The 14,772-nt window shown below is 44.1% G+C and overlaps 1 protein-coding gene across 2 annotated transcripts in view; it reads left to right on the top strand.

The window, feature by feature from the left end:
* Nucleotides 1-10,609: 10,609 nt before the first annotated feature.
* Nucleotides 10,610-14,772, top strand: part of PLAT (plasminogen activator, tissue type) — a 23,692-nt gene continuing 19,529 nt past the window's right edge. Inside the window, exons 1-2 of one of the 2 annotated variants that reach the window (XM_024765051.1) lie at nt 10,610-10,722; nt 11,138-11,343. The gene's annotated coding sequence lies outside the window, so the exon portion shown is untranslated. The remainder of the gene's footprint in view (nt 10,723-11,137; nt 11,344-14,772) is intronic. The other variant, XM_024765052.1, reaches the window with a different exon arrangement.

The raw sequence follows: 14,772 nt of genomic DNA on the forward strand, positions 1-14,772 counted from the left end.
ATTACTACAAGTCAACTGAAATCAACTGGTAAAACATAGGCTTTATATCCATCTCTTTCAGATGTAATCTTGCCGTATTTAAAATCAATTTAAAAAGTAATCTTAGAGCTAAAATTTCTTGTTTACAATTTGTCAAATGTGTATACATGCATATGATGTTATTATATAATTTTATATCAGAAATGGCCATCTTTTGCAGTTTCAAGTAAATATTTCTAAAATTAATAAACATTTTTAGAGAAGTTTTATTTACAGGAAAATGAAGCAGAAAATAGTTTTCCCATGTACTCTTCTCTTCCTGCATTTTTATCTTACATTTAGTGCGGTAATATTGTTTTTAAAAGAAAAACATCATTAGCATTGATATTTTTCGTAAGTGTGACACTCAAAGACAGTTTGAGAAAATTTGAGGTAGAAAAAAGAGGGAGAGGTTTTCCCCTACAAAGGATTTTCCATTTGAGGAAAGATATAAGAGGGACGAAGCTGCAAAAACAAGTTTATGAAATGGCTTATGAAATCACCCATAGCATGTCATCGGCCTGAGAGCTTTTTCTTTCCCGTGCTGTCTTATTTGAGTCAAATAACAACCCTGTGAATTTACAGCTCTCATCTGAAACAGAAAGAAGCTAAAGCTCAGGCAAACTGGCCACAGTGGTGCAACTGATTTCAGAGGAAAAAGGGTGAAATTTCTGATTTACACCCACAGGTTCTCACCACAGAGGCACAGCTCACATGTCACAGGGAGGACAGCTCACAGGGGCACAGTGGACACGTGCTTATTTAAAGACTCCTGAGGGCTTCCCTGGTGGCGCAGTGGTTGAGAGTCCACCTGCCGATGCAGGGGACACGGGTTCGTGCCCCGGCCCGGGAAGATCCCACGTGTCGCGGAGCGGCTGGGCCCGTGAGCCACGGCCACTAAGCCTGCGCGTCCGGAGCCTGTGCTCCGCGGCGGAAGAGGCCACAACAGTGAGAGGCCCGCGTACCGCAAAAAGGAAAAAAAAAAAAAAAGACTCCTGAAAGGCTGAAACTAGGGGTTATGCTTCAAACTCAATTTTTTAGGGATGGAAAGGTCTTTTTTTTTTTTTCCGGTATGTAGGCCTCTCACTGTTGTGGCCTCTCCCGTTGCGGAGCACAGGCTCCGGACGCGCAGGCTCAGTGGCCATGGCTCACAGGCCCAGCCACTCCGCAGCATGTGGGATCTTCCCAGACCAGGGCACGAACCCGTGTCCCCTGCATCGGCCGGCGGACTCTCAACCACTGCGCCACCAGGGAAACCCCGCTCTTTTTTTAAAATTGAAGTAGGGTTGATGTACAGTGGTGGGTTAGTTTCTGCTGTACATCAAAGTGACTCAATTATACATATACATACATTCTTTTGTGTATTCTTTTCCAGTATGGCTTATCACAGGATACTGAATATAGTTCCCTGTGCTCTACAGTAGGACCTTGTTGTTTAACCATTCTCTATATAATAGTTTGCATCTGCTAATCCCAAACTCCCAGTCCATCCCCCCCCACCCGCCTCCCCCTTGGCAACCACAAGTCTGTCCTCTATGTCTGTGACTCTGTTTCTGTTTCATAGGTAAGTTCATTTGTGTCATATTTTAGATTCCACGTATAAGTGATATCATGGTATTTTCTTTCTCTTTCTGATGGGACAGAAAGTTCTGTTTTAGAGAATCAAGAGGCTAACCTGAGCAAGTCGATTCCCTCCAGGAAGGAATTGATTAAACAAGAGATGTATTCTAGGAGTGTCTGAACACATTCATGGGTAACTCCATAACTTTCCATAACAGATTAAGGAAAATTCCTAACCCTCCGGCACACAAGCCTGCCTCCTCTTGACCAGGCCTGCCCTTCCATTGCCCGAGTCAGATAGAAACGGCTGGTCGCACTCAGACTAGCCTGGATCCAGTGCAAAGTCAGTAAGTCTCTTTTTATTAAAGCAATTTCAAAGTATTTTAAAAAATGCATCAAAAGTTACAGCATTCCAGGGACCTCTCTGGTGGCGCAGTGGTTAAGAATCCGCCTGCCAATGCAGGGGACATGGGTTCGATCCCTCGTCCGGGAAGATCCCACATGCTGCGGAGCAACTAAGCCCGTGCGCCACAACTACTGAGCCTGCACTGTAAAGCCCACGAGCCACAACTGCTGAGCCCGTGTGCCACAACTACTGAAGACCGCGTGCCTCGAGGCCGTGCTCCACAACAAGAGAAGCCACGGCAATGGGAAGCCTGCACACCACAATGAGGAGTGACCCCTACTCGCCGCAACCAGAGAAAAGCTCGTGCTCAGCAAGGCAGACCCAGCACAGCCAAAAATAAAATAAATAAAAATTAAAAAAAAAAAAAAAAAAAAAGAAGCCCGCACTCCTAGAGCCTGTGCTCCACAACAAGAGAAGCCACCGCAATGAGAAGCCAGTGCACCGCAACAATGAGTAGCCCCTGCTCACCGCAAGAGAAAGCCTGCACACAGTAATGAAGACCCAACACAGCCAAAAATAAATAAATTAATAATAATAACAACAGCACTCCATAATGAGAACCTGCTGTATAGCACAGGGAACTCCACTTCGCTGTACAGCAGAAACGAACACAGCATTGTAAAACAAATATACCTCAATTAAAAAAAATTTAAAAATTAAAAATAATAATAATGCATCAGTTTTGGCTCATTCATTGTGACAAATGTACCATACTAATTTAATATGCTAATAGGAACAGTAGGTGCAGGGAATATGATACATTCTCATTTTTTCTGTAAATTTAACACTGTTCTAAAAATAAAGTTTATTTTTTAAAATGTAAAAAGAAATAAATAACAGCACTTTACTTTTTTTTTTTTTTTTTTTTTTTGGGACCAGCACTCCACTTTTGATCATTTCCCAATCTTTATTACACTCATATGTGGTGCTTACATAGTTTATATCATAGTTCATATACAAATTTGTTTTCTACTTTTTCGGGTAAGGTAATTTATGATTGATTTTGATATTCTATACAATTACACTATAGTCATGATAATGGCTACACAGTGTTGCATTATACTGATATATTATATAGGACTCTTCCCCTATTTTTGGACATATATCATTTTCAGTGTTTAGATAGTCAGGATAATATCTTGCACATATTGTTTTCTTGCATGAGAATTTAAATTTTTAATTTCATTGGGCTAAATATTCAGAAGTAGAATTACTCCTCCAAGAGAATAACTCAGTTTTTACCTATTTATTTTGAAGTAATTTCAAACTTACAGAAAAGTTGCAAGAGTAGGTCAAAGAACTTGCAACCTGGTGAATGATTCTTAACAAGAGCAACCATTTTTAAGGGCACTTTCCAGGCATTGGGCCTGTCCTATTCAGCAGGTCACCAGGACAGCTGACCAATGTGAGAGTCTGGTCTGGATGACGGCATAGAAAGGACACATCCAATGATACCGTGTCAAATCCATTGTGATTTTTACCCCATCCCTGAAAAACCAGATGGCTACCCAAATTAAACCTTCTTAGGGATAGCCTCATCCACCAGAGGGCAGACAGCAGAAGCAAGAAGAACTACAATCCTGCAGACTGTGAAACGAAAACCACATTCACAGAAAGATAGACAAAATGAAAAGGCAGAGGACTATGTACCAGATGAAGGAACAAGGTAAACCCCAGAAAAACAACTAAATGAAGTGGAGATAGGCAAGCTTCCTGAAAAAGAATTAAAAATAATGATAATGAAGATGATCCAGGACCTCGGAAAAGGAATGGAGGCAAAGATCGAGACGATGCAAGAAATGTTTAACAAAGACCTAGAAGAATAAAGAACAAACAAACAGAGATGAACAATACAATAACTGAAATGAAAACTACACAAGAGGGAATCAATAGCAGAATAAGTAAGGCAGAAGAATGGATAAGTGACCTGGAAGACAAAAGGGTGGAATTCACTGCTGCAGAACAGGATAAAGAAAAAAGAATGAAAAGAAATGAAGACTGCCTAAGAGACCTCTGAGACAGCATTAAACACACCAACATTCACATTATAGGGGTCCCAGAAGGAGAAGAGAGAGAGAAAGGAGCAGAGAAAATATTTGAAGAGATTATAGTCAAAAACTTCCCTAACATGGGAAAGGAAATAGCCACCCAAGTCCAGGAAGCACAGTGAGTCCCATACAGGATAAACCCAAGGAGAAACATGCCAAAACACATAGTAATCAAATTGGCAAAAATTAAAGACAAAGAAAAATTATTGAAAGCAGCAAGGGAAAAATGACAGATAACATACAAGGGAACTCCCATAAGGTTAACAGCTGATTTCTCAGCAGAAACTCTACAAGTCAGAAGGGAGTGGCACGATACCTTTAAAGTGGTGAAAGGGAAGAACCTACAGCCAAGATTACTCTACCCGGGAGAATCTCATTCAGATTCGATAGAGAAATCAAAAGCTTTACAGACAACCAAAAGCTAAGAGAATTCAGCACCACCAAACCAGCTCTACAACAAATGCTAAAGTAATTTCTCTAAGTGGGAAACACAAGAGAAGAAAAGGACCTACAAAAATAAACCCCAAACAATTAAGAAAATGGTAATAGGAACATACATATCGATAATTAACTTAAATGTGAATGGATTAAATGCTCCAACCAAAAGACACAGACTTGCTGAATGGATACAAAAACAAGACCCATCTATATGCTGTCTACAAGACACCCACTTCAGACCTAAGGACACATACAGACTGAGAGAGAGGGGATGGAAAAAGATATTCCATGCAGATGGAAATCAAAAGAAAGCTGGAGAAGCAATACTTGTATCAGATAAAATAGACTTTAAAATAAAGAATGTTACAAGAGACAAGGAAGGACACTAAATAATGATCAAGGGATCAATCCAAGAAGAAGATAGAAAAATTATAAATATATATGCACCCAATATAGGAGCACCTCAATACATAAGTCAAATGCTAACAGCTATAAAAGAGGAAATCGACAGTAACACAATAATAGTGGGGGATTTTAACACCTCAGTTACACCAATGGACAGATCATCCAGACAGAAAATTAATAAGGAAACACAAGCTTCAAATGACACAACAGACCAGATAGATTTAACTGATATCTATAGGATACTCCATCCAAAAACAGCAGATTACACTTTCTTCTCAAGTGCACAAGGAACATTCTCCAGGATATCTTGAGTCACAAATCAAGCCTTGGTAAATTTAAGAAAATTGAAATCATATCGAGCATCTTTTCTGACCAAAACACTATGAGATTAGAAATCAATTACAATCAATTACTAGAAATCAATTACAGGGAAAAAAATGTAAAAAACACAAGCATATGGAGGCTAAACAATATGCTACTAAATAACCAAGAGAGGGCTTCCCTGGTGGCACAGTGGTTAAGAATCCGCCTGCCAAGGCAGGAGACACGGGTTTGAGCCCTGGGCCAGGAAGATCCCACATGCTGTGGAGCATCGAAGCCTGTGCGCCACAACTACTGAGCCTACACTCAAGAGCCCGCGAGCCACAACTACTGAGCCCATGTGCCACAACAACTGAAGCCCGTGCGCCTAGAGCCCGTTCTCTGCAACAAGAAGCCACCGCATGAGTAGCCCCAGCTCGCCATGACCAGAGGAAAGCCCGCACACAGCAACAAAGACCCAAAACCGCCAAAAAGAAAATAAATAAAAATTTAAAAAAATAACCAAGAGACCACTGAAGAAATCAAAGAGGAAATCAAAAAATGCCTAGAAACAAATGACAATGACAACCCAAAACCTATGGGATACAGCAAAAGCAGTTCTAAGAGGGAAGTTTATAGCAATACAATCCTACCTCAAGAAACAAGAAAAATCTCAAATAAACAGCCTAACTTTACACCTAAAGGAACAAGAGGAAGAAGAACAATCAAAACCCAAAGTTAGTAGAAGGAAAGAAATCATAAAGATCAGAGCAGAAATAAATGAAATAGAAACAAAAAAACAGTAGCAAAGATCAATAAAACTAAAAGCTGGTTCTTTGAGAAGATAAACAAAATTGATAAAACCTTAACCAGACTCATCAAGAAAAAGAAGGAGAGGACTCAAATCAATAAAATTAGAAATGAAAAAGAAGTTATAACAGACACCACAGAAATACAAAGCATCATAAGAGACTACTACAAGCAACTCTATGCCAGTAAAATGGACAACCTAGAAGAAATGGACAATTCTTAGAAAGGTATAACCTTCCAAGACTGAACCAGGAAGATAGAAAATATGAACAGACCAATCACAAGTAATGAAATTGAAACTATGATTAAAAATCTGCTAAGAAACAAAAGTCCAAGACCAGATGGCTTCACAGGGGAATTCTATCAAACATTTAGAGAAGAGCTAACACCCATCCTTCTCAAACTCTTCCAAAAAATTGCAGAGGAAGGAACCCCCCCAAATTCATTCTACGAGGCCACCATCACCTTGATACCAAAAGCAGACAAAGATACTACAAAAAAAGAAAATTGCACACCATGCAAAAATCCTCAACAAAATACTTGCAAACAGAATCCAACAACACATTAAAAGGATCATATGCCATGATCAAGTGGGACTTATCCCAGAGATGCAAGGATTCTTCAATATATGCAAATCAATCAATATGATACACCATATTAACAATAGAAGAATAAAAACCATATTTTTTATTCTTCTGATCATCTCAATAGATGCAGGAAAAGCTTTTGACAAAATTCAACACCGATTTATGATAAAAACTCTCCAGAAAGTAGGCAGAGAGGGAACTTACCTCAACATAATAAAGGCCATATATGACAAACCCATAGCAAACACCATTCGCAATGGTGAAAAACTGAAAGCATTTCCTCTAAGATCAGGAACAAGACAAGAATGTGCACTCTCACCACTATTATTCAACATAGTTTTGGAAGTCCTAGCCATAGCAATCAGAGAAGAAAAAGAAATAAGAGGAATACAAATTGGAAAAGAAGAAGGAAAACTTTCACTGTTTGCAGATGACATGATACTATACATAGAGAATCCTAAAGATGCTACCAGGAAACTACTAGAGCTAGTCAATGAATTTGGTAAAGTTGCAGGATACAAAATTAATGCACAGAAATCTCTTGCATTCCTATACACTAATGATGAATAATCTGAAAGCAAAATTAAGGAAACATTCCTATTTACCATTGCAACAAAAAGAATAAAATACCTAGGAATAAACCTACTTAGGGAGACAAAAGACCTGTATGCAGAAAACTATAAGACACTGATAAAAGAAATCAAAGATGACACAAACAGACGGAGAGATATACCATGTTCTTGGAATGGATGAATCAACATTGTGAAAATGACTATACTACCCAAAGCAATCTACAGATTCAATGCAATCCCTATCAAATGACCAATGGCATTTTTTACAGAAACAGAACAAAAAATCTTCAAATTTGTATGGAGACACAAAAGACCCCGAATAGCCAAAGCAATCTTGAGGGGAAAAAATGGAGCTGGAGGAATCAGACTCCCTAACTTCAGATTATACTACAAAGCTACAGTAATCAAGACAATATGGTACTGGCACAAAGACAGAAATATAGATCAATGGAACAGGATAGAAAGCCCAGATGTAAACCCACGCACCCATGGTCAACTAATCTATGACAAAGGAGGCAAGAATATACAGTAGACAAAAGACAGTCTCTTTAATAAGTGGTGCTGGGAAAACTGGACAGCTACGTGTAAAAGAATGAAATTAGAACACTTCCTAACACCATACACGAAAATAAACTAAAAATGGATTAAAGACCTAAATTTAATACCGGACACTATAAAACTCTTAGTGGAAAACATAGGAAGAACACTCTTTGACATAAATCACAGCAAGATCTTTTTTGACCCATCTCCTAGAGTAATGGAAATAAAAAGAAAAATAAACAAATGGAACCTAATGAAACTTAAAAGCTTTACACAGCAAAGGAAACTATAAACAAGAGGAAAAGACAACTCTCTCAGAATGGGAGAAAATATTTATAAGCAAATCAACGGACAAAGCCTTAATCTCCAAAATATATAAACAGCTCATGCAGCTCAATATTAAAAGAACAAACAACCCAATCAAAAAACAGGCAGAAGACCTAAATAGACATTTCTCCAAAGAAGACATACAGATGGCCAAGAGGCACATGATAAGCTACTCATCATCACTAATTATTAGAGAAATGCAAATCAAAACTACAATGAGGTATCACCTCACACCGGTTAGAATGGCATCATCAGAAAATCTACAAACAACAAATGCTGGAGAGGGTGTGAGGAAAGGGAACCCTCTTGCACTGTTGGTGGGAATGTAAATTGATACAGCCACTATGGAGAACAGTATGGAGGTTCCTCAAAAAACTAAAAATAGAACTACCATATGACCCAGCAATCCCGCTACTGGGGATATACCCAGAGAAAACCATAATTCAAAAAGACACTTGCACCCCAATGTCCATCGCAGCACTATTTACAATAGCCAGGTCATGGAAGCAACCTAAATGCCTATTGACAGACGAAGGGATAAAGAAGATGTGGTACATATATATGCAATGGAATATTACTCAGCCATAAAAAGGAACAAAACTGGGTCATTTGTAGAGATGCGGATGGACCTAGAGACTGTCATACAGAGTGAAGTAAGTCAGAAAGAGAAAAACAAGTATCATATATTAACGCATATATGTGGAATCTAGAAAAAATGGTACAGATGAACCAGTTTGCAAGGCAGAAATAGAGACACAGATGGAGAGAACAAACGTATGGACACCATTGGGGAAGTGGGGTGGTGGTGGTGGTGGTATGAATTGGGAGATTGGGACTGACATGTGTACACAAATATGTATAAAATAGATTAAAAAGAACCTGCTCTATTAAAAAAAAAAAACTTCTTAGATTGTACACAACATTTCTGTCTTCTGGTGCCAGACCACCTTGTCATAAGCCTCCTGTCTGTCTCTCTTTTCTTTGAGTTTCCAGACATCACATCATTTCTTACTCAGCTGATTGGGGTCTCAGTGAGGTCCTCGTTTTTGTGCCCATCCCTGGATCCACTTGGGTGATAAGGGGTCGGGGGCTCACGATGCTTCCAGTTTCCCTGTGCCCAGTTGGTCTCCGTGTTATCTGGGCCTGGGCTTTATCTCTCTTCCTTGAAAGCAAAGGCCTTTGATACAATTCTCTCAGGATGTGATTTCACCAAAATTTATTTTCATTTCTTCGTTTTTCTTTCCACAGGAATCTTGTGACTAAAATCAATGCTCTCATTGTAATCATAGCATCCTCCCTACTCCCACTTTCCCCAGAATCCAGGAAAGAGAAAAACACTCTCATGATAGTAGGAACACAAAGGCCCATTCCTAGGAACAGGATATTAACTGGTCTGAGTCATTTGGTTGTGTTTCAACAAAGCACCGGGGAGCACCTGCTGGTGACCAGAAAACTCTCTCCTTTCAATCCACAGCTCTTGGTCCACCTCAAGACCCCATACGTACTATTCCATTGTATATATGTACTAAGGGATCGTGTTTCTAAAGGTGAAATTGCAGGCACCCTGGCAGGGGTGGGGGCAGAATGGGGGGTAGGACTCTCCCTACCCCCTCTTTAATCACATCCTGCCCCTCATCCCCTCCCCAGTAGGGTCTCTGCCCTGGCTTTCTGAGCCCTTACCCAGACTGCTGTCTCTGTGTGATCTAAGCATTTAAACGGGATCATTCATCCTCTACCGGAGCCCAAATTAAAGTCCTATTACCACCTCCCTTCCACCCTGCTGAATAGAAATGGCAAAAAAAAAAACAACCCTCCAAGCATCATCACGGCAAAGCATGTCACAGGAAAGTAGACCGTCTCGAGGCGCAGCCCCTTCCCACTGCTGCAGCTTATCCGATGCTTGTCTGTGGGTAATGCTTACGTGCAGCCAGTGTACCTGACTCGGTCCCCCATTGCCCCTTTCCTGTAACAGCCATTGGCGGACCTATGGCTTGATAAAAATACGGAAAAACAGTTCAACATTGTCCACGACTGACTTATTGTCCCACCGCTCAAGCAGCTCTCATCACTTGACAAATACGAGCATAGTTAGGACCAGAATACGGGACAGCCGGCCAGTCACCCCACGCTTTCCTCATCCAGCCTCCTGCGCCCTCTCTGGCATCCTTTCTCTTACTTCTCTCTCACCATAATGGTGCCTGGTGCTGGCTAGACATCGACATAACACATGCCGCCGACTGCACCCTGGGATGTGCCAGGGATCTTGTGTGCAATGTCTCTCTCTAATCCATACATGACCTCAGATGCGAAAGTTCAGCGTAATTGAAAAACTTGACTGAGGTCACATCCCTCACTCCTGATAGAGCTGATTCAAGCATCGCGCTTTCCCCTACACGGTGCCCCCTTATTTATGAGTCCTCTGCAAGGGGTTACCGAGCCCAACGGGGGCATTTACATTTAAGGACGAACTCCAGAACACTGAAACGCTTCCCCGGTGTCGGGGGTGGGGGGAGGGGTGGAATTTCCGGCGTGCGCAGCCACGTTTAGGCAGAGCGTCGGCTCAGCGCCCCAACCTGTATCCACAGCCCAGCTGGAGAGCTCGGGAGCCGAAAAGACCTCAGCGACCACGGATTCACTTTACAGAATGATTTCCCCCAAGATGACAGACCTGGGGAGTGGCTGATTCCAGGCTGCGGCACTTTCCACTTCAGGTGAGGAGGTGGAACCCACCCACCTGTTACCTGTGTCCCCACCTGTGTCCCCACCCCCCAGGTGCTCCAACTCTGGCATTTCCTCTGCCCGGAGGGCGGCCGGTCCACCAGTCTAGCCGTTCCGACCTCTTGTGTCCGGAGCGGCAGAGTTACTGCTGGAGATTCCAGAAGAACCCTGTCCCCTCCGCGTGTGTTTGTTTAGAATCGTAAACGCCTGTTTTCCCAGTGGGGGTCTTAGAGCTAGCAGATCCTCAGGCTCCCTTTAGGAGTTCGAGACTCGGATTCTTCAGGTCCCGTCCAACTCCCAAATTGCTGTGATTCAAAGACATCAGAACCGTGAATAATCAGCCTGGCCTCAAGCCAGGATGGGCAGTGCTGCTTTCACGGAACTTCCTCCCCCTCTTTATATAAACAGGCCCGCCCCGGTTTGGCTCCTGTGGCTTTGTCCGCGGGGCATCCTCCCGCCACAGAGAAGCCCGCCCACCCGGAGCCACTGACCCCACCCCCTGCCTTGAAATTTAAAGGAGGCGGGAGCTGTGCAGGGGCAGCAGAGCCAAGGTCCTGCAGAGCCTGGGGCTGAAGAGGACGCTCTCGGAGGAGGGGAGAAGGCTCGCGGCGGTGGTAGGTTGGATTCTGTGCTTCTCTGTACCCCAGCTTCTGTTCTCTCTCTTAAAAGTCTTTCTGAGCCGATGAAGGAATGTCTACACCGAAGGGCCGACTTTGTAATTCAGGCCAAAAGGGGATTAGCTAGAATCCTCGTCCAGGGGGAGATTTCTTTTTGAATGTGCATCTCGTTGGGATGGGCTGAAGTGTTTGCAGGGGCCAGGTCGTCAGGGGAAGAGAGAGGATAGAACGGTTGTGTTTCCTGGAGAGGAAATCTCTGCTTGCAAAGGGGAAAGTGAAAAGAATGATACAGAAATGCTCTGAATAGTCAATGGGCACACGTTATGACTCACGGGCAAGAAATGTGAAATGGGCTGACAGGGTCAGAGCTGAGAGGGTTCCTGGGGGGCGGGGTCTGAGCCCATGGGGAAACTGAGGCTGGGCTGGGCAGTGAGTGAGTTGCCCACGGAGGATTCACCGGGAGGGAAGTGCTGGGCGGGAGGGAAGTGCTGGGCGGGAGAAGTGGAGGACAGTCCCAGGGAGGCCTCTGATCTCCCCCCTTGTCCCCCACCTCCACGGCAGGTTTTTTGCCTGGGGTGCAAGGGGTGGGGCTGTTGGAAGACTTTTCAATTACAGGGGAAAATAACAGCAGTGTCTTCTATTCCCAGAGCACTCTGCAGGGACCGTAGGAGGCTCTCTAGGCTTTCAGTGCTATTATCTTTATTTTCTTAACCTCCCAAGGAGGGAGGGTAGGAGGGCAAAGGGAAAGGAAGGAGCTCTCAGGTAACTGAGGACAAACTCAAGCCCAAAGCCGTGTGGTAGTGATGACTGATGTGGATAGCAATGGTGGTCTCCTGCAGCAGCTGGTGGATGACAGAAAAAAATTACACATGTGTGTGTATGTGTGTGCAATCCCATGAAGAAATTCTGAAACACAACCGTTAAGTGGAATTCCCTCCAAAGGACTTCCTAGCAATTCTTGCCAGTGGACAGGAGACTCATCCCGGGATCTAGACACTGACTGGTCCAGAATCAATAGATGACGGTCAGACTGGGCTGCCGGGTAAGTGCTTCCTGTGAGAGCAAAGCCAGATGGGGCACACAGCAGAGACGCCGTGAATATTGAAATAGAAAGAGCTCCGTCCTACCCATCAACTGATTCCACCCAAAACGTTCTCAGAGACACCAGCCTTGAATCGCTCTTGTCACGAGCAGGTGACAGGCTGCTCTCTGCCTGAATGGCGCAGTCTCTGTGCAGACCCTCCAGGACCATCTCAGTTTATTTTGTGGATCCCCACATCAGAGTCTCCCAGTGATGCTGCTGCTCTCAGGTGCTTCTGCACCAGCCTGGAAAAGCTCCTGCTTCGAGGGGAAGATAAATGATCCCGTTACTAGTTTTTGCTCATGGAGGCGGAACTCTTGGACCTGGGGACCTAGCATGTCGGTGAGCAGAGCTGGTGATCAGTATATTTCACACCACCCCTGGTGGTGTGACTTGAAGCCACCATCACCATGTAAGGCTTTTGTAAATGGGTAGCCAGCACCACAGAGCATCTGGGGAAGTTACAGCCCAGGTGGGGTCTGTCACTAATCCACCTATAGGAGTTCCTCTGGTCCTGGGGTTTTACAGCAGTGTAAGGGGCCCTTTGGCTAGATGATCATTTGGGAGGAGCAGTGCTGGCTTTAGATCTTCCAAAGCTTCCAGAGCTTGGGCAGGTTATTTGGATCAGAGGTTGAGGTGGCAGCATGATTCATGGCATTAACAGTGGGCTTAGTTCCGGTCAAAATTCAAAATCCACGTGCTTCTCTGAATACCGAGTATCTGGTGGAAAGGGAACATTTGGGTATTGAGCTAAAGTGTTCAGTTTCGATGACTCTTTGGCATCTGCAGTCTCAGAGTAAAATTCCTATTTTCTACGAGTGATTTTCAGCTCTGTTCTGATAAGATGGCCATCAATGAATGACCAGAATATTCTGTCCATTCCTTCTCTGGGCCATTCGCTTTGCACAGAGAAAAATTCTGTCGCTAGTTTCAGGTGGTAAACCTCACCCTAGTCGACCAGCTCACAAAACCAAGTGGTGAGTCTCCAGTGAAGCCAGATAAAAAGCGAGGATGCTTTAGACTCACGGAAAGTTCCAGCTAGAAAGAATCCTCAAGACCGTCTGCCCTGGCTCAACCCCAAGTCCAGCTACGTGGTCTCCTGCTATTGGCTTAGGTGTCTATTTACGTATAAGGACAGCACATTCTCTTAGAGAGATTTGGTGCATTTTACATTCCACTTTCCTTCCTGGGAAAAAGACTTCTGTAGAAGGGTGTAGAGGGAAAGAGAAGCCTTTTGATCGCCTGAAAGTTAAGACCTCTGATGAAGGGAAAAGGAACCGGGTGCCGAGTCCATGGCAGGCATTTCATAAACAGTTTTTGAAGGCACGACTCAGGCAAGCTCTGGTTCTGCTCGTGATTCCCCAGGAAGTGCTAGCGGCTGTTCTTCCTGTGGAACTGATAGAGTCAAGGGTCCTTAGCCGCTGCCCACACCGTCCACACCAATGGCCATGATCTGGAAGGTGAGTCTTGGCCGTGGGCTCAGCTGAGTTGCACCGGAGGGCTACGTGGCGCTCCTGATACATACACAGTGGCTTGGAGAGGTTTGGCCTGATTCCACCTGGAACCTCTGACGGACCACTTCAAGGTCAGGCTGAACCCAGATACTAGGAGATCTTTGTATTAAGAGCCTTTTTTGTTTCTTACAGAGTCGCAAGGATTCCTTTAACTTACAATTAGACACTAGGGAATCCAAGTTGAACTCCTCCCCCAAGGCCCCTACATCCCTAGGACTCTCGGGCTTTCCAAGCCACACTTCCTCCTAGGGACACCCTCCAAGGGAGAGCCTGGGGTGTGTGACTCAGACTCCTTTGCCCAAAGAAAACTGTTCGTGCTGGAGATTAAGAGGCTCTGGCTGCCTGCTGCCACTACTCGGGGCCCCAGACAATGGGCCCATCTTGGGCCAGCGACACCTCTCCAGTGCCTGGCTCACTCCTGCCTTTGTTCGACAAACAGCTTATATAGTGTCCATTCCAGAAAGCCCACTTCGACCAGCGCCCACCTCAACAAGAGTGACCTGCATCCCCTCCTTCACGTCCCAGCAGGACCCCCTCTTCCTCTGTGTGCCAACCTTCCACCCACCCGACCCCCACATGTCACAGCACTGATCTGTGGGGTGTGCTTGTCTAGTTACTTGTCTGTCCCCTTCCTAGACTATGAGGTTTTGTGGATGGAGCGTATGTGTCTTTATACCACAGAGCCCGTGCCTGGTGCATGGTTGGTGCTCAGGTTTCTTGGTGATACACAGAGTAAATCACCTGTGAATTCAGGAAGAGAGGAAACCAGAATGAGCCAGGGCTCGGGTCAAGGTGGATGGGATGGGGAATCTGATGGAATCCAGGAGGCTC

Source organism: Neophocaena asiaeorientalis, unplaced genomic scaffold (assembly GCF_003031525.2).
Source record: "Neophocaena asiaeorientalis asiaeorientalis breed wild unplaced genomic scaffold, Neophocaena_asiaeorientalis_V1.1 scaffold14, whole genome shotgun sequence".
Classification (NCBI taxonomy): Eukaryota; Metazoa; Chordata; class Mammalia; order Artiodactyla; family Phocoenidae; genus Neophocaena; species Neophocaena asiaeorientalis.